A 21,781-nucleotide genomic window follows, 5' to 3' on the forward strand; every position below is an offset into this window, starting at 1 on the left:
ATTAACCTTTTAATTATGTAAAGCCCTTCTCTGTCCTTGATAAATTGCTTTGAAGTTGGCTGTGTTCAAAATTAACACAGCTTCTCCTACTTTCTTTTGACTAGTGTTAGCATGGTATATTTTCTCCAACTATTTACTCTTAATCTATACGTATCTTTGTATTTAAAGCGGGTGTCTTGTTGACAACATAGAATTGGGTCTTGTTTTTTGAACAATTTATTCTTTTAATTGTCGCATTGAGGATATTGACATTCAAAGGGATTATTAATATAGTGGAATTTATATCTACTATTTGATACTGTTTTCTAAGTTTCACTGGTTTTTGGTTTCTATTTTTGTCTTCCACTTTTTTCTGCCTTTCATGGTTTTAATTGAGCACTTCATATAATTTCATTTTTTCTCTTTTCTTAGCATATTAGTAATATGTCTTTATTACTTTTCCAGTGGTTGCATTAGAGTTTATAATATACATTTACAATCAATCAAATTAGTATAGGAGCTTTATAACACAATAATCCTAATTCCTCTGTCTTGTCTCTTATATCATTGCTTTCATTCATTTCACTTAAATGTAAGCATCCCTAAGCTATAGGGGAAAAAATATATATATATATATATACACACACACACACACATATACACACACACATAAACATATGCCATAGACTACATTGTGCTATTATTTTGAACAAGCTGTTATTGGTTAGATTAGTTGATAATAAGAACAATAATTTTCTATTTTATCTTCATAAATGAATTTAACAATAGTCATTTTCATGACTTTATTTTCTTTACATCGAAAGGAAAGTTTTTGCTATGCAGCCATAAAAAAACTATGAGTTCATGTCCTTTGCAGGAACTTGGATGAATCTGGAAACCATCATTCTCAGCAAACTGACACAAGAACAGAAAATCAAACACCACATGTTCTCACTCATAGGCAGGTGTTTAATAATGAGAACACATGGGCACCAGGGAGGGGAGTGGTGCACACTGGGGTCACTTGTGGGCATCAGGAGAGGGACAGTTGGGGGGTGGGGAGGATCGGGAGGGATAACTTGGGGAGAAGTGCCAGATATAGGTAACTGGGGGATGGAGGCAGCAAACCATATTGCCACGTATGTACATATGCAACAATACCACATAATCTGCACATGTACCCCAGAACCTAAAGTACAATAATAATTTTTTTAAAAAAAGAAAGGAAAGTTCTGACATATTTTTTCTTCACTCTAAATAACTTGTTTAAACATGCTTTGCATGCTATGTCTGCTGGCAACAAATTCCCTCAATTTTTGTTTCTTTGAGAAAGTCTTTATTTCTTCTTCATATTTGAAGGATTATTTTGTAGGGTACAGGATTCTAGGTTGCTTATTTTGCTTTCTTAACACATTAAATATCTCAATCCACCTTCTTCTTCATTACATGGTTTCTGAGGAGAAGTTTAATAAATTATTATGCTTGATTCTCTAAAGGTAATGTGTTTTCCCTCTGGCTTCTTTGAGGATTTATTTTCTTTATCATCTTTTCTGTAGTTTGAAAATGATACGCTTTTTAATTTGGTTGTGGTGTTGTTCTTACGTTTTGCATTTATCCTGTTTGGTATTCTCTGAACTTCTTGTATGTTTGGTTTGGTGCCTGAATACATTTGGAAAAATTCTCAGTCATTATAACTTCAAATATTTATTATGTTTCTTTCTTTCTTTACCTTTTGCTATTACCATTATGTATATATTACGTATTTTATCGTTTTCTCCACAGTCTGTGGATATTCCTTTTTTTTTTTTCAGTCTTTTTTCTTTGAATTTGTTTTTGAGGTTTCTATTGAGATAGCCTCCAGTTCAGAGATTATTTCCTCATCTATTCCCAGTCTACTAATAAGTCCAGAAAAGTCACTTTTCAATTCTGTTATACTGTTTTTGATGTCTAGCATTACTTAGTTCTTTTTTAGGATCTTCATCTCTCTAATTACATGCTCATCTCTTTTTGCATGATATCTACTTTTTCCATTAGAGCCCTTAGCATGTTAGTCAAAATTGTTATAAATTCTTGGTCTGAAAATTCCAACATCCTTGCTCGATCTGGTTTTGCACTTGTCCTGTCTCTTTAAGTGGTTTTTTTGTTGTTGTTCGTTTGTTTGTTTTTTTATCTTTAGCATTCATTATAATGTTTTTCTTGGTAGCTGCACATGATGTAATGATAAAATGAACTGCTCTAAGTAGGCCTTTAGCAATGTGATGGTAAGGAATGTGATTAGGGCTTGGAGTTTTAGCGAGCCTATGCCTCTGGACTTCTTAAGTGTTTCTCAGTTCCCAACTCCCCTTTAGCTGGGACAGGATGGCTAGAGTGGTTTGGTGTTGGGTGAAGTAGGGTCTGACAAAATCCCAGCAGGTTAGACTCTGGTTAACTAGTATACCCTGAGGCACACCTTGTTAGAAGAACAGAATGGCATATTGCAAAATAGTTTCTATTTCCCTTCCTCTTCCAGAAGTAGGAGAGGATTTTTCTCTGATATTTACTGTGAGAAATATGTATCTCCAGGTTAAGATCCTGGCAGTAAAATTCAAAAAAGTGCTACACCACTCCACTACTACTGGATCCTTCTAAAGTTTTCATCTCTCAGACTTGTCTTCTCTGAATCCCTGACAGTATATCACCTTTTCCTACCCTGGCACTAATTTCCTTGATGTTTTCTGCTCATGAATCTCTGCTTTAGTAAAGCTATGCTTCTGTAATTGACTATAGGTCTCTCCAAATTTAGGAGCAGTCGTGGTGAATGGTGTATTCTTGCCTAACTTATAGATTAAATAAGAGTTGTTGATTTTTCTGTCTTTTCAGCTTTCTTGTTCAGCTTTGTCATTAGGATGAAGTGGTGACTTACATGTTCCTTAAATGTGATACTGGAAACTATAAGCCCAATGTATTTTTGTTTTGTATTGTTTTTTATTATTTCTAGTCATAAAAATATTTATTTAAATTTTATGTGCAGGCTTTGTTATTTTACTTGTGGGTCAGGTGAATTAACAAATTCCAGACCAGAGCAATGTTTTTATGAAATAGTTTTTGCAAAATAGAAGCTTCTAAAATGGTCATGGCAATAACTCCACAAAAGTGACATCCTTACTATGTGACATGCATCAAGAATCTTATAAATATATTCTCAGGCAAAACATCTGGCAAACTTCAATGTTACAATTTAAATTCTAGAAGTTAATTAATATTAAGATGGATTATGAAAGGAGATAATATAGATATAAAAACAAAGTGAATGTATTAAAAATGTTGAAGAAATTCTTGGCTGGGCCTGGTGACTCACACCCTGTAATCCCAGCAATTTAAGAGGCCAAAGCAGGAGGATTGCTTGAGCACAGGAGTTCGAGACTAACCTGGGCAACACAGGGAGAGAGTCTCTCTCCAAAAAAAATTTAAAAGATTAGCCCAGCATGGCGGTGCACACCTCCAGTCCCAGCCATTCTGGAGGCTGAAGTAGGAGGATTGCTTGAGCCCAGGAGATCAAGGCTGCAATTAACCATGATCATGCTACTGCACTCCAGCCAGGGTGGCAGAGTGAGACCCTTCCTCAAAAAACAAAAACAGACACAACAAAAATAAAATATTTACAGAATAAGAAGCTAATACTTACATTTTAGCTGGGTGATGAGAATAATAAAAAACGCAATATGTAGAAAATAAATAAAAGTGAAAAAGGAATCAAAGAGCATCTGGAAATTTTTTATTATTTATTAGAAAGGAAAGCAAACATAACTACAGATAAATTGCACTGGAAGATATTAAAAACGAATCCTCAGAACACTTTCTGGGCTTTCCTCCCCATTGCACCCAATGCAGTTCCTGCCAGAGACCTTTGTTGTCACAATTAATAGAAAAATGGAAATCAACTGGAAGCTTAATAGTCTTTTTCCTTAACCTATCAATTTCTCTTGTGTTAAATAAGAACATCATAACACAGGATTTAATTGCATGTCCTATGTGAAGAGTATCTAAATTACAGCTCATTCTCTTTTTCTCTTTTATACAACATTCAGAAAAAAATATGTGAGCTCTTCACATGATTAAATTACCAGAAGTCAGTATTCACTATTTGGTAATTAGAGATGATGTATTTTGCAGATAAGATGTAGATGTTGAATATCTAGAGTTTTTCATATTGTAACAAAATTGTACTTCTTTGTTTGTATCTGGTAAAATATTTTTTGTTTGCTTTTTTCTGACAAACTATGAAAATAAACTTGAAGGCTTTTATTCCTTTCGATTTAAAACAACCTATCAGAACATATAAATTAATTAATCAAAGTAAATACTATTGCAGAATTGCTGAACCATTCTAATTATATAAAAATCATTAAACTACCACTCTTTATTTTCAAAAATTTCAATTTGTGAAGTACTTCAAATATTATAGTTAAATTAAATAAATTTATTTAAATGATTAATGATAATACTCACTGTGCTTAAAATTAAAACAAATTTTTTAATAAAATGAAAAAATTAAACGTCTTTTTTTTTTTTACTGTTGTGATTATAAACAGAAAGAAGAAATGTTGTTGTTCTGATTTGATTTACAGCCTCAGGTATACATAGAAATGGAGTCCATATGTGTGACCTAGAACCACAGGGCAAGTAATAGGGATGCTATTTTAAAAATGAACAGATTGCTCTAACAGGCATTTATGCAGAAAGCCTTCTCTAACAGCTCTCAGATACATACACTTTGCAGTTCACCGAACTCAATTTGAACAACATATATACTGTGACCTGAAGCTGAAAATAACTGCAAGCCAAACAAATAGCCTTAATAACACGCTTTAATTCACTTTGATGGATGCCTATATTTCAAGTAGGTTTGCATAAAATGAAACAAAGTTGTCAGCACACCAATTAAAGTATTTGTTAATGATAAACTAAATATAAGAAATGTCCAAGATGCCCGAGAGATAGTCTTTGCTTTAGATGCTTTCCCCTGCATAAAAACAAAAAAATTAGGGTTCAATCCCAGCATGGAAATTATTGGATTTAGAGGTTTTCGTTACATGAAATTTCTAAATGGCTGAAATCAAATGTCTTCAAAGTTACTAAAATCTTAGAATCACACTTGGATATTTTGGTGAGCCAAGGAGCTCTTAAGATATGAATTTGTTGTTCCTTGGAAAGGTCAGAAGAAACAAGAAGTAGGAAATAACAAGGAGAACATAATGGTAAAATGTAGCTACACTTTATTCTCTAGTATAGCTACAATATGTTCCACTTAAAAATTATTTATGTATGTATCTCTCTATATAGAGACACATATGCATACATACACATGTATTTCAGAAGTCAAATTTATCAGCACAACTAGGTAGATTTATTTTCTAGAGCAATATAGGAAAGAAAACGAAGACAAATTTAATTTTACCAACACCTTTCACATCATGCAACCTAAAATGATGGTCCTTTCTAATCAGTCATGGTCATTTCTAATACTCAAACTTCAATACTGTCTATGATTCTATAGTTCTGTGTTATAATATACAGATAAAATTTAATAAAATACCTTGGTTCATATTTCTTGAATAATGTCTAGTAAGGGAATTTTTTCTTGAAATGGGAGCTATCAGAAGATTCTGAAAAGATTTATGTAAAAAGTCATAAAACTTTTCCACTAGGACAGTAGTTTGTGTGATAAAAAAAGTTTAAAAAAAAATAGTTCATATGTTCACCTACTTACTTTGAAATTCCATACTGCTGTTAGCTTACTTGTGATAATAAGAGAAAAGCCTAAAAGAAAAAAATTTAAAATATTTCACAGTAACAGAAACCATGATTTAGGTTATATAATTTTACCAGCATACAGATTTATGAAAAGAAAATATTTTCTTTAATCTTTATTTTATTGTACACTATGAATATAAAAATATTCTTTATATTTGGAGACAAAAATCATCTTTGTCTCCAAATGGACTTACTCTTTGAAGTATTTTCTTAATTTCAGCAGTGTATTTGACCTAAGTTTGTAAAAGGAGCAATGGCTGTCAAATTTGTAGTCCATACTATATAGATATATAGTACACATATATTTACAGAAAAAATTCTTACATTTGACAATTAAGAATTTTATATGTAATGCTTCAAATATCTTTATCCAAAGATACCTTTAACTCTCCTTTAATTATAAACAACACTTAAATGGGCCCCAAAAGAAAATATATCCATTACATTAACATAGTGATTATCTTCTTTAAGACATTTTTTAGCTTATTTTAATTTGTCTTTTCTCATAAAATATTTGTATTATTTATAAAATTACTTAATGAAAAAAATTGTGTAGCTGACAATATAATATTTAAATTAGTTTCATCTTTTCTCTCTCTCTCTCTCTCTCTGTCTCTCTCTCTCTCTCTCTTTATACTTCAAGTTCTGGGGTACATGGGCAGAACATGCAGGTTTGCTATATAGGTATACACATGCCATGGTGGTTTACTGCATCCATCCCCCCCGTCATCTACATTAGGTATTTCTCCTAATATTAGCCTTCCCCAATCTCTCCACCCCCTGTTATCCCTCCAATAGACCCCTCACCCCCCAATAAGCCCCAGTGTGTGATGTTCCCCTCCCTGTGTACATGTGTTTTCATTGTTAAACACCCACTTATGAGCGAGAATGTGTGCTGTTTGGTTTTCTGTTCTTGTGTCAGTTTGCTGAAAATGTTGATATCCAGCTTCATCCACGTCCCTGAAAAGAACATGAACTCATCCATCTTTATGGCTGCATAGTATTTTATGATGTATATGTGCCACATTTTCTTTATCCATTCTATCACTGATGGGCATTTGGGTTGGTTCCAAGTCTTTGCTATTGTAAACAGTGTCCCACTGTTTATATATATGTGTGCATGTATCTTTATAATTGAATGTTTTATACTCCTTTGGGTATATACCCAGTAATGGGATTGCTGGGTCAAATAGTATTTCTATTTCTAGATTCCTGAGGAATTGCCATACTGTCTTCCACAATGGTTGAAGTAATTTCTACTCCCACCAACAGTGTAAAAGTGTTCCTATTTCTCCTAGCATCTGTTATCTCCTGATTTTTTAATGATTGCCATTCTAACTGGTGTGAGATGGTATCTCAATGTGGTTTTGATTTCCATTTCTCTAATGACCAGTGATAATGAGCTTTTTTTTTTCGCATATTTGTGGCCACATAAATATCTTCTATTGAAAAGTGTCTGTTCATATCCTTTGCCAACTTTTTGATGGGGTTGTTTTTTTCTTGTAAATTTGTTGAAGTGCGTTGTAGATTCTGGTTATTAGCCTTTTGTTAGATGGATAGATGGGAAAAAAATTTTCCCATTCTGTGGTTGCTGGTTCACTCTGATGATTTTTTTTTTCCTGTGTAGAAGCTTTTATGTTTAATCATATCCCATTTGTCTATTTTGACATTTGTTGCCATTGCTTTTGGTGTTTTAGTCATAAAGTCCTTGCCCATGCCTATGTCCTTAATGGTATTGTTTAGGTTTTCTTCTAGAGTTTTTACAGTGTTAGGTCTTATATTTTTGTTTGTTTGTTTTTAATTATACTTTAGATTCTGGGGTTCATGTGCAGATCATGCAAGATTGTTGCATAGGTACATTCATGGCAAGGTGATTTGCTGCCTCCATTCCCCAATCACCTATACCTGATATTTCGCACCACGTTATCCCTCCCCACCCTCCCTCCCACTGTCCCTACCCAAGCCCCCCTCCCAGTCTGTTATGCTCCCCTCTCTGTGTGTATGAGTTCTCATTATTCAACACTGCCTATGAGTGAGAACATGCGGTGTTTGATTTTCTGTTCTTGTGTCATTTTGCTTAGAATTATGGTTTCCAGATTCATCCACGTCCCTACAAAGGACAAACTCATCATTTTTATGGCTTCATAGTATTCCATGGTGTATACGTAACACATTTTCTTTGTCCACTCTATCACTGATGGGCATTTGGGTTGGTTCCAGGTCTTTGCTATTGTAAACAGTGCCACGATGAACATAGATGTGCATGTGTCTTTATAATAGAACAATTTATAGTCCTTTGGGTATATACCCAGTAATGAGATTGCTGGGTCAAATGGAATTTCTATTTCTAGATCCTTGAGAAATCGCCACACTATCTTCCACAATGGCTGAACTAATTGACACTTCCACCAACAGTGTGAAAGTGTTCCTATTTCTCCACATCCTCTCCAGCATCTATTGTCTCCAGATTTTTTAATGATCACCATTCTAACTGGCATGAGATAATAGCTCAATGTGGTTTAGATTTGCATTTCTCTAATGACCAGTGACAATGAACATTTTTTCATGTTTGTTGGCCTTATATATGTCTTCTTTTGAAAAGTGTCTGTTCATAACCTTCACCTACTTTTGGATGGGTTTGTTTTTTTCCTGTAAATCTGTTTTAGTACTTTGTAGATTCTGGTTATTAGCCCTTTGTCAGATGGGTAGATTGCAAAACTTTTTTCCCATGCTGTTGGTTGCTGGTTCACTCTAATGATTGTTGCTTTTGCTGTAAGAAGCTCTGAAGTTTAATTAGGTCCCATTTGTGTATTTTGGCTTTTGTTGCCACTGCTTTTGGTGTTTTACTCAGGAAGTCCTTGTCTATGCCTATATTCTTGGGGTTTTGCCTAGGTATTCTTCTAGGGTTTTTATGGTGTTAGGTCTTATGTTTAAGACCTCAATCCATCTGGAGCTAATTTTAGTGTAAGGTATCAGAAAGGGGTCCAGTTTCTGCACATTGCTAGCCAAGTTTCCCAACACCACTTATTAAACAGAGAATCCTTTCTCCATTGCTTGTTTTTGTCAGGTTTGTCAAAGATTAGATGGTTGTAGATGTGTGGTGTTGCTCCCAAGGCCTCTGTTCTGTTCCATTGGTCTATATCTCTGTTTTGGTACAAGTACCATGCTGTTTTGATTACTGTTGTCTTGTAGTATAGCTTGAAGTTTGGCAGCCTGATGCCTCCAACTTTGTTTTTTGTTTTTTGTTTTGCTTAGGATTGTTTTGGCTATGTGGGCTCTATTTTGGTTCCATATGAAGTTTAAGTTGTTTTTTTCCAGTTCTGTGAAGGAGGCCATTGGTAGTTTGATTGGAATAGCATTGAATCTATAAATTACTTTGAGCATTATGGCCATTTTCACAATATTGATTCTTTCTAACCATGGGTATGGAATGTTTTTCCATCTGTTTGTGTCTTCTTGTATTCCTTGAACAGTGATTTGTTGTTCTTCTTGAAGAGGTCCTTTACATCCTTTGTTAGTTGTATTCCTAGGTATTTTATTCTCCTTGTAGCAATTGTGAATGGGAATTCGCTCTTGATTTTGCTCTCTGTTTGTCTGTTATTGGTGTACAGGAATGCTTGTGATTTCTGCACATTGATTTTGTATCCTGAGACTTTGCTAAAGTTGCTTATCAGCTTAAGGAGATTTTGAGCAGAGACGATGCAGTCTTCTAAATATACAATCATGTCATTTGCAAATACAGACAAATTGATTTCCTCCCTTCCTAACTGAATATGCTTTATTTCTTTATCTTGCCTGATTGCTCTGGCTAAAACTTCCAATACCATATTGAATAGGAGGGTTGAGAGAGGACATCCTTGTCTAGTGACATATTTCAAAGGAAATACTTCCAGTTTTTGCCTGTTCACTATGATATTGGCACTGGGTTTGTTGTAAATAGCTTTTATTATTTTGTGATACGCTCCACAGATACCTAGTTTATTGAAAGTTTTTAGCATAAAAGGCTGTTGAATTTTGTTGAAGGACTTCTCTCTATCTATTGAGATAATCATTTGGTTTTTGTCTTTGGTTCTATCTATGTGATGGGTTATGTTTATAGACTGGTGTATGTTGAATAAGCCTTGCATCCCCAGGATGAAGCCCACTTGATCGTCATGGGTAAGCTTTTTGATGTGCTGTTGAAATTGGTTCACCTGTATTTTATTGAAGACTTTTGCATCTATGTTCATCATGGATATTGGCCTGAAGTTTTTTGCTGTTGTTGTTGAGTCTCTGCTAGGTTTTAGTACCAGGATGACGTTGGTCTCATAGAATGAGTTAGGGAGGATTCCATCATTTTGCATTGCTTGGAATAGTTTCAGAAGCCAGCTCCTCTTTGTACATCTGGTGGAATTTGAGTGTGAGCCCATCTGGACCTGGACTTTTTTTAGTTGGTAGGCTATTAATTGCTGCATCAACTTCAGCCCTTGTTATTGTTCGCAGTTAACACATCAGACGGAGCTCCATCCGGGAGCAGCAGGTTGGGCCGAGGGAAAGAAGCCTGCCATTGGGAAGGCAAGGCTAATCCTACTGGCATAAGGGGAAACCAGGCAAAGAATAAACAGCAGCCTGGCTGAGACCGAGGCAGCCCAGCAGCGCCTCCACAGGCCGACAATGGATAGACTATCTCAAGTGGCACACTGACACCTGTGTTAAAAAAACAAAAACAAAAACAAAAAACAAAACAAAAAAAAAACCTCATACAGGAAAAATAACCCCAACTTTAACAGAAGGGATGTCCACTCAGAGATCCCACCCAAAATCTCCAACTTCAAAGATCAAAGATAGATAAATCCATGAAGATGGGAAGAAATCCATGCAAAAAGGATGAAAACATCAAAGTCCAGAGCTCCTCTCCTCCCCAGAGAGATCACAATGCCTCACCAGCAAGGGAACAAAGCAGATCAGAGAAGGATTTGATGAGCTGACAGAAGCATGGGTAATAACAAATTTCTCTGAGCTAAAAGAACATGTTCTAACCCAATGTAAATAAACTAAAAACCTTGAAAAAAGATTAGACGAAATGGTATCTAGAATAACCAGCCTAGAGAAGAACATAAATGACTTAATGGAGCTGAAAAACACAGCATGAGAACTTCATGAAGCATACACAAGTTTCAATAGCCGAATCTACCAGGCAGAAGAAAGGATATCAGAAATTGAAGGTCAACTCAACAAAATAAAAAGAGAAGACAAGAAAAGAGGAAAAAGAGTGAAAATATATGAATAACGCCTCCAAGAAATATGGGATTGTGTGAAAAAACCTAATCTACATTTGATAGGTGTACCTGAAGAGGACAGGGAAAATGAATCCAAACTGGAAAATGCTCTTCAGGATATTATCCAGGAGAATTTCCCAAATCTAGCAAAGCAGGCCAACATTCAAATACAGGAACAACAAAGAACACCATCAAGATATTCCTCAAGAAGAGCAATCCCAAGGCACATAATCATCAGATTCACCATGGTTGAAATGAAAGAAAAAAATGCTAAGGGCAGCCAGAGAGAAAGGTCGGATTACCCACAAAAGAAAGTCCATCAGACTCACAGCAGATCTCTTGGCAGACACCCTACAAGCCAGAAGAGAATGGGGGCCAATATTCAACATCCTTAAAGAAAAGAAATTTCAGCCCAGAATTTCATATCCAGCCAAACTAAGCTTCATAAGTGAAAGAGAAATAAAATCCTTTAAGGACAAGCAATTATTGAGAGATTTCATCACCACCAGACCTGCCTTACAAGAGCTCCTGAAGGAAGCACTAAACATGGAGAAAAACATCCAGTACCAGCCACTGCAAAAACAAACTAAATGGTAAAGGCCAAAGATGCAATGAGGAAACTGCATTGACTGATGGGCAAAACAAACAACCAGTAATAAAATGGCAGGATCAAATTCAAACATAACAATATAAACCCTAAATGTAAATGGCCCAAATGCCCCAATCAAAAGACACAGACTGGCAAACCGGATAAAAAGTCAAGACCCATCAGTGTGCTGTATTCTGGAGACCCATCTCACATGCAAAGACACACATAGACTCAAAATAAGGGGATGGAAGAAGATCTATGAAGCAAACATAGAGCAAAAAAAAGCAGGGGTTGCAATCCTAGTCTCTGATAAAATGGACTTTAAACCAACAAATATCAAAAGAGACAAAGAAGGGTATTACATAATGGTGGAAGGATCAATGCAACAAGAATTGCTAACTACCCTAAATACATATGCACCCAATACAGGAGCACCCAGATACATAAAGCAAGTTCTTAATGACCTGCAAAGAAGTCTTATGTTTAAGTCTTTAATCCATTGTGTACATGCATGAAAACAATGGCTGTGAGAAGGAAGCACACTTCATCCTCAGAGGCTACCTAAAAGCAAAAAGGATGTACAAAAAAATGCAAAAGAGTCTAATATACTGCCTAAGTTTGCATGTGGCAGATTTACGAATTTTGTGAAGAATAGAATATGGGGAGGTAAATCCTAAGGGATTAAATTCTCAATTATTTGTAATGCATTTTAATAATATTTTAAGAAGAGTTTTACATTCGCAAAGAAATTATAAGGTAGTACAGAGAATTCCAGTACAGTCATGTGTTGCTTAATGCAGAGGATACATTCTGAGAAATGCATCCTTAGGTGATTTTGTCATTGTCCAAACATCATAGAGCGCATTTATACAGACCTATATGGTATAACCTACTACACATCTAGGCTATATGGTCTAGCTTATTACTCCTGGGCTATAAACTGGTATAGCATGTTACGGTACTAAATTGTGGAGGCAATTAACATAGTGGTATCTAAACACATCTAAGCATATAAAAGGTCCAGTAAAAATGTCATATTTTAACCTTACAGGATATTATGGGCATTGTCCTTTATGCAGTTTATCATTGACTGAATCATTGTTAAAGGACACAGCACTGTATATCCTATACCCAGTTTTACCTATTATTATATTTTATATTACTATCATTAATCATATAAAGTGCACACACTAGTAACATGGTTTATCTCTGTTTATGTTAAATTTGATCACTACTTAAGGTAGTGTTTTCAGGTGCTTTCACTGTGACATTACTTTTTTATTCTTTATAGAAGAAAGTGGCTATGTGCACCCCACATTTGAGTGGGTATTATAATCAACCTTCTTGAATTAGGAGAATAAATAATTTGGAATATTTAGCATGGTAGGTATGTCTAGTCCTCATTTTAAATTTAGTCAACCATCTGTTTATATCATTAAAGACTCATTGATATTTATATTATTCACTTGGTTGTAATCCAATACAAATTTATTTATTTTTGTTAAAATTGTTATGGCTTTGGCCATTGGGAGTTTTACAATTGTATTCTGTATCCTTTTGAATCGTGCCTATCATTGAAGTGTTCTTTGTTTAGCAGTTTCATACCTTCTGGAACTACAAGATGTACTGTATTCATTCATTCTCGTGTTTCTATAAAGGAATGCCTGAAACTGGGTAATTTATAAAGAAAATGTATTTTATTTTGACTCAGGCTATAAGGAAGCATAGTGCCAGAATCTACTTCTTGTACAGGCCTCCAAAGGAAGCTTACAATCAAAGGTAGAAGGTGAAGGGGAGCCAGCCTGTGACATGGCAAGAGAGGGAGCAAGAGAGAGAAGGGGGAAACTCCACACTCTTTTAAACACCCAGATCTCGTGTGAGCTAATATAGTGGTAACTCATTCATCACTAAGGGGATAGTGCTAAGCCGTTCATGAGGGATCCACCCCCATGGTCCAATGCCTTCCACTATGCCCCACTCCAACATTAGGAATTACATTTCAACATGAGATTTGGAAGAGGCAAACATCCAAGCCATATCATGTACCAAACCCACCTTGTCTATTTCTCCACTCAGAAATTTATCTTAATATTCCTCATTCTTCTATTGGAGAATGGTATTAAAAAACCAAAATATAGGCACAAGACATGCTCTTTGCTACTGTAGTGTCATAGCTTTTAGAAACTTTCATCTGAGAGAGTAAAGAAACATATGTGTGTTTTCTAAACTGTGTATATGGAGGTATTTATAAATATTTAGACATGCATCTATATTTAGCCAAATATATGCCTCCAACTCAAATGTATAACCATCTGAATCATTCTAGTGTCTTCCTCTCACATATCTGTATCCTCCCACTCCAGCCATTGGATACTGATTTGCAACAATTTACCATTAATATGATAAATTATTCAAATACAGTATACATGGAGAGTGGCTTCAGAATTGTTATCCAATGCTCTGAATTGAGAAACGACTTGTCCATTAGAGCTCAGTACTTTTGTACGATTCTTTTTATGGTTAGTCTCACATACTACATTAATTTCCAAAGTGACTCAGGTCAGCACATTGCTTTATACTCCCATCAATGAGGTTTTCTTCACATATTTATGAAAACTTCACATTACTTTTTACAGTTTCATATCCATTCTGAAATCCCCTGTTATCGTCATTTATGTTTTAAAAATTTACATACTTTAATGTTCACTCTGTGCTCTGTATGATGCTAAGGGTTTTGGGAAAATGTATAATGTATTGTCATCTGTATGTCATACAGAATACGTTCACTGCACTAATTAATGTTTTTTCTGTGCTTCACCTATTTGGTCCTCCTCTTTCGCCAAATCCCTGATCTATTTATTTCCTGTCTCTATCATTTTGTCTCTTTCAGAACCTAAAGTAAATGGTATTATACAGAGTATAACCTTACAAACTGACATTTCACTTAGTGATATGCATCGAAATTCAACCAAGCTTTTGTGTATATTGATAGCTCATTTCTTTCATCACTAAATAGCATTGCACTGTATATATTCATATCAGCTTTCTTTTTTTTATCATGTAGATATATATAATAGATGTACCTATTAATGGGGAACATGTGATGTTCTGATGCGGACATATAATGTGTAATAATCGTCAGGGTACCTGGGGTAACAATCACCTCAAGCATTTATCATTTCTTTGTGGTAGGACCAATCATTTCAATTCCACTATTATTTAAAAAGATACAATAAAGAATTGTTGCTTATACTCACCCACAGCAGTTATTTTTTTATACATTTAGCTACTGAAAAATACCTATGTTTCTTTCAGTTTTTGGTGATTATCATGAAAGCTGCTATAAAAATCTGCATGCAGATTTTATGTAAGCATAATTTTTCAAATGACTTGGGTAAATACCTAGGAATGTGATTGCTAGAGTGTATAGTAAGCCTGCAGGAAGATTTATAAGAAAGTGTCAAACTGTCTTCCAAAGTGTCTCTGTCATTCTGCATTCTGACTAGCAATGTATGATCATTGCTGTTGTTCCACATCCTGTGTTTGTACATTTTTACCCTGATAGGTGAGACAAGACGGCTGGAGAGAACTGCAGTAGAACTAATCTTTTCCTCCAGCTATGATAAGGCTGTAGCAAAGTCTTTTCTCCTGAATAGGATGCTTGTGTTATAGATAGTGTTCTGGATAGGGATATGATTTACATGATACTCTTCTCATTTCCCTGTCAGAGCCACAGGGCATATTTCTCAGATCTTTACCATGAGAATGTAATGGAGTTCCTAGAGGTAAGCCCATGAAAGTTTGGGAGATCCTCTCAGACTATGGTCCTAGAAGTTTCCAACTTTCAGGCTAATCCAATCTGCAACTCTAGAAACTTGTCTGAATTGTTACCTAAGTGTGCCTACCAGCTTATGGTTCCAGTCACATCTGCTCCAGAGAAGCAGATCTAAGCTGTGATTATCTGGACTTTCCTCCTACTCTAATTTTGAGGTTTTTGTTTGTTTGTTTGTTTGTTTGTTTGTTTGTTTTTCCTGCAACCTCAATTTTCTGATGGCTCCAAGAAAAGTTCTTGGTTTTCAATTGGTCTGGATTTTTTTTTATTGTAAGTTCGAAAGTGAAGATGTCCAGCTTTGTCAGAGCTGAAACCAGATCTCTGTTATTTTTACAGTCTTATTTCCATGTCATTTTTTTTCTTAATCCTAATGATTCTTTGTTATTTTTTACATACCTGTCTTTATATTCTAACACATATATATACACAAAAACACACACTTATCTGTAGTGGTAATTTAACAATTTCTTCAATGTTATCCAAGCCCATATTATTTCCTCTACCTCAACTAAGGAAATGCCATTTTGCTGGGCTCTGAGTATCTACTCTGACTCTGCTTGCAATAAGTGCAATCTGAAAATTTTAAATCAGAAAATCAGATTACATTACATCTCTTGCTTACCATTCTTCAAGGGCTTCCTATTGTGTTCATCATAAGGATAAAACCCCATTTCAAGCTTCTTCAAAGTCTCATATATTTTGGACCTAATGTAACATGTTAAATATTTGGAATATAGGAGACAAAAATAAAAAAAAATTGTAAATTTAATGATATGTTTTCAAGGATTCCAAAGACTTTGTCTTTGAGATTCAAACAAAATATTTTGAATCACATCTCACTTATGGGGGAACAACCTCATCTTCATAATTTCCTAATCTCTCCAGAGATTGGCACTAAATGAAACGTGCTCAAGGATCTTATGCTTTTTGATTGTTTGTTTGTTTGTTGGTTCCATCTACATGAGAAACTTTGGAATATAAACTTAATTTTTGGATTATATGTGAATCTGGAGCAACACTTCCTGTTCCATGTGATGCTGCATCAGAAATGAAACTGTGGCCCTTCTTCCTTATTTTCTACCAAAAGCAAACAACAAATACAGACTGTGTAACAGGGCGTGTAGCAGACTCTGTTGAAAGTTTACAGCCACCAGAAATATTTGGATTCAATCAACATGAACAACCAATAAATAAATAAGTAATACACATATCTCGTAGTTTTTCGATCCCACTCATCCCATTTCTCTTCCCTTCTCTGACTCTCAGGATTTACTTTTCCCTTTTATGGAGATCACGTCCTGGGCCTCTCCCTGATATTCTACTACTGCACTTTATAATTTAAAACAATTTATGTCATCGATGGGCATTTGGGTTGGTTCCAGGTCTTTGCTATTGTAAACAGTGCTGCCATGAACGTATGTGTGCATGTGTCTTTACAATAGAATGATTTATAATCCTTTTGGTATATACCCAGTAATGAGATTGCTGAGTCAAATGGTATTTCTATTTCTAGGTCCTTGAGGAGGCACTACACTGTCTTTCACAATGGCTGAACTAGTTTACACTTCCACCCACAGTGTAAAAGTGTTCCTATTTCTCCATATCCTCTCCAGCATCTGTTGTCTCCAGATTTTTTAATGATCACCATTCTAACTGGAGTGATGTGGTATCTCAATGTGGTTTTGATTTGCATTTATCTAATAATCAGTGATAATGAGCATTTTTTCATGTTTCTTGGCCACATATATATCTTCTTTTTTTTTTTTGTAAAGTGTCTGTTCATATCCTTTATCCACTTTTGGATGGGTTTGTTTGTTTTTTTCTTGTAAATCTGTTTTAGTTCTTTGTAGATTCTGGTTATTATCCCTTTGTCAGATGAGAAGATTGCAAATTCTTTTTCCCATTCTGTTGGTTGCTGGTTTACTCCAATGATTGTTTCTTTTATTTTACAGAAGCTCTGGAGTTTAATTAGGTCCCATTTGTCTATTTTGACTTTTGTTGCCAATGCATTTGGTGTTTTAGTCATGAAGTCCTTGCCTGTGCCTATGTTCTGAATGGTTTTGCCTAGGTTTTCTTCTAGGGTTTTTATGGTGTTACATCTTATGGTTAAGTCTTTAATCCATTTGGAGTTAATTCTAGTGTAAGGTGTCAGGAAGGGGTCCAGCTTCTGCTTTGTGCACATGGCTAACCAGTTTTCCTGACATCATTTATTAAACAAGGAATCCTTTCCCCTTTTCTTGTTTTAGTCAGGTTTGTCAAAGATCAGATGATTTTAGATGTGTGGCATTGCCTCTGAGGCCTCTGTTCTGTTCCCTTGGTATATATCTCTGTTTTGTTACCAGTACCATGCTGTTTTGAATCCTGTAATTTTGTAGTACAGTTTGAAATCAGATAGCATGATGTCTCCAGCTTTGTTCTTTTTGCTTACAATTGTCTTGGCTATGCAGGCTCTATTTTGGTTCCATATGAAGTTTAAGGTGGTTTTTTCCAGTTCTGTGAAGAAGGTCATTGGTAGTTTGATGGGGATAGCATTGAATCTATAAATTATTTTGGGCAGGTATGGCCATTTTCACAATATTGATTCTTCCTAAGCATGAGCATGGATTGTTTTTCCATCTGTTTGTGTCCTCTCTTATTTCCTTGAACAGTGGCTTGTAGTTCTCCTTGAAGAGATCCTTTACATCCTTTGTCAGTTGTATTCCTAGATATTTTATTCTCTTTGTAGCAATTGTGAATGGGAGTTTGCTCATGATTTGCAGAGAGCCAAAAAAGCTGAAATTGAGACAATTGTGTAAGACTATGCATTAGTTTGCTGAGATTACCGCAACAAAATACCACTGACTTAGTGATATAAACAGCAGACATTTATTTTCTCACATCTCTGGAGGACAGAAATCTGAAACCCAGTTGTGTACTGATTTGGATACTGCTGATGCCTCTTTCCTTGATATGCAAATGGTCTCCTCACTATATGTTCACCAGAATCTTCTCCCGGTGTGTGCTTGTCTGCTCTCTCTCTGTCCTATATAATCTTCTTATAAGGACACGAGTCATATAAGGCCCACCCTTAGGACCATATTTTGACTTAACTACCTCATTCAATGCTATATCTCCAAACACAATCACATTCTGAAGTAGAAAAAGTTAGGAATTCACCACATGAATTTGGAGGGAGACATAATTCATTCCATAACAAACCATCTCCCCAAAAAAGTTTTTCTTCTTTAAAAAAGTTCAGTAGACTACCATAAATTATATAGCTGTGTAATTGTTGAGTATTTTATAAAGGTGTAGCCATATCAATATATATTCATTGTCTCCCTGGCCTGTATTATTCCCTTAACGTTTTATGCCTCCCTGTTCAATATAGCAATTTCCACAGTCTGCCTTATAATTCTCTGCTTCTCTTTCACCTCTACATTTCCCACACCACAGCAACAAGCACTACACTTTATTCATTTTTGTCTATCAGATCATATCACAGAGATTCCTTCATAGGAGGTTTTCTGTAACAGTGTAAATATGGTTTAAACTTGAAGGCAATACAAAAGAATAAACTAAAAATCATTTTTATATTACCACATGTCCACAATATCTAGCACAGTCATTAGCAAACGGTATATCTATGCATATATATATACACACATATAGATATATACACATATCTATTTCACTTTTAGAAAAATATATCTTCTTTGCATTCTAGTTGTTCATATACATTGGTTTCACAACACATAATACCTAAGGGAGTAACCTGCAGATCTCCTATCTTTTAATGTTTACTTTAATTTTTCCTGGCTTAGTTCTCTCTACTCCTAGGAATGTTTGAGGTTTGTATATCCCAAATGAACTTTGGCTTATTATTACATTCCATTACAGGAATTTGGGAATATTATTTTACAACTTTATAAATATTTGTTAGAAAAACTATTGACGGTATTAAATGTATAGGTCAAAAACTATAAGGAAATAAAATGCAAGTTTTATTTGAACAAAGAAAATAACTCCTTCCCTTTTTTTTTCTCATTATAGGAAACTACTAAGTAGATTTTCCTATATCCAATTTGTGCCTTTGGAGAATTTTTATTTTTTTCATATGGAAGACTGTGCATGGTGAAATAGATTTGCTATTCATGTGAAGTACTTCAATGAACACAGGAAAACACCTCATAATTAAATTGAATCTGACATTAAACTAATAAATTAGTATATTTCATTAAAAAGTTTTACATCTTTGACAACTTTCTTCTAGTTATTAAAATTATTTTTCATCTAAGATTCTTAATCATAAAACAAAGCAGAACAGTGAAGCATTTTTGATAAGGTGGGAAACTAAATCAAAAGATCAAGAGCCACAACAAAAAGGAACACCAAGAGAGGATGAAAAGAGACAGTGTTGATAGAGTAGGTTTAAAAGATTAAGAGCTGAATGGGATAGAATATTTAGTTAAAAAGAAAACCACAAAGACTCATCAGGAATATGACAACAAAGATGCACAGGAAGGCATAGTCAAAAATTAAAAGGGAATGAAGGCAAATGCAACCTTTACAAAAATCCAAAGAAAGAATACCAGTAAAGATAAGAGAGGCATCAAAAATAATCATGTTAGGTATACAAGACACAAAGGAGAAAACTCAATCCTGTCAAAATAAGGTTTTTTAATATCTTGAGTACAGGTGAATATGTCAGATTACCTGTGAAGTTTTCAAAAATTAACATAACTATCCTTGAAAACAGACTATATAAGACAAGCAATGTTTGAGTGGAATAATAAAAATATCATTGAAACATATAAACAAAATTTAACAAACTGAAAATGTTGTTTAAAATCTATAGTATTGGAGCACATATTTTATTTATATCATTGACCATCAGAACATGTGCTTATAGAAAATTTTAATGAAAATTTTAGCATAAAATATAGGTTTAGAATTCTTTTGTATATGTAATTTTTAATTTTATGTGTATTCTACAAAGTTGAAATACAAATATATATTTTTAATATTATCATTGAAAAATAATTGCCAAAATTTCTTCACTTTTATAGAACCCACATGTCACTTTGCAGAATCACTTTGTTACCAACTTTCTTAATGCTGAAATTTTGCTATCAAAGGCAGAGTACACTCATGTAATATGTATAATTTATAATACAGTTCACATAAGAGTTACTGTAGCAAAGGTATAAAAATAACACATCTTGCATAAATTTAAGAAAATTATTTAAACAACCTGACTCAATAAATAGTTATTTGATGAAACTCAATTTGCTTGCTGCAACTTCAGAAACTGAGATATTTAGAAACATTTTTAAGCTGAGTTTGCATAAATTATTTAATAGTTTTTATAAATTATACCTTAATTAGGTGTATATTTTATAAACATTTATTCTATTATTTCATCCTCCAAAAATATATTGATTAAAATGTTTCTGTTTTCCATTTGTCTTACTTTTTATAAAATACCTCTTAATGGCATATGAACTAATAGTTTCCAGTGAAAAATAGCTGGGGACATGCTATACTATAAGTTTCATGCGGACCAGAACCTAGTCATCTAGCACTTGCTATTCTTTTGACATCCCTCAATAAATAACTGGAGTAATAAATAGAATAAAGCATCAATGTTTACATTAATTCAGACTAAGTATATGCAGGGTAAGAGGACAGAATCATTCACAAACATCATGAAAATAATTTTGCTGAATTATGTCTTAGCATATCATTTGCAAACATGGAGGAATGTCTCAAACCAATACTTCCATGAATTGTTTTAGTACATATTGTTTATATTATTGAGAATAATTTTCTCTATATTGTACAATGTCTTCTTTATAATAACTTGAGTGACAAATAGTCATCTTGCCATAGGATTAAAAACAGTTTTTCTTTTACAAAGAATTTTCTGTTCCCTTCTTTTTTCCTCTTCTTTCTCTTTTCCCTCTTCATTTTCCTACATCTTTAAAATTATGATTCATATAATTAGTTATATCTTAATTAATGCCACTGATGTCTAGCATAACAAACAAAAAAAAACCTTTTGATTCAGCTGTAAGGCACATGCATATTAAGAGATACAGTTTACATATGTTTTGCACACTACCTTCAGATTTCATTTGATTTGTAAATTTCTTTTAAATAATTACTGTGTTTCCAACAGTCTTCTAGGCATCGAGTATAAAAAAGTAAGTAAAAAACACAGCATATCTTCAGTCATGTGGGCAAGTCTCTACTCTGAAGAATTGTATTTTCAAGAATTGTTTGAAATTTCTCTGTTTACATAATATTTTCCCCCAAGCTTCACTCACTTTGGCTAGAAAATTCCACTTG

This window comes from Cebus imitator, unplaced genomic scaffold, assembly GCF_001604975.1.
Source record: "Cebus imitator isolate Cc_AM_T3 unplaced genomic scaffold, Cebus_imitator-1.0 Scaffold245, whole genome shotgun sequence".
NCBI lineage: Eukaryota > Metazoa > Chordata > Mammalia > Primates > Cebidae > Cebus > Cebus imitator.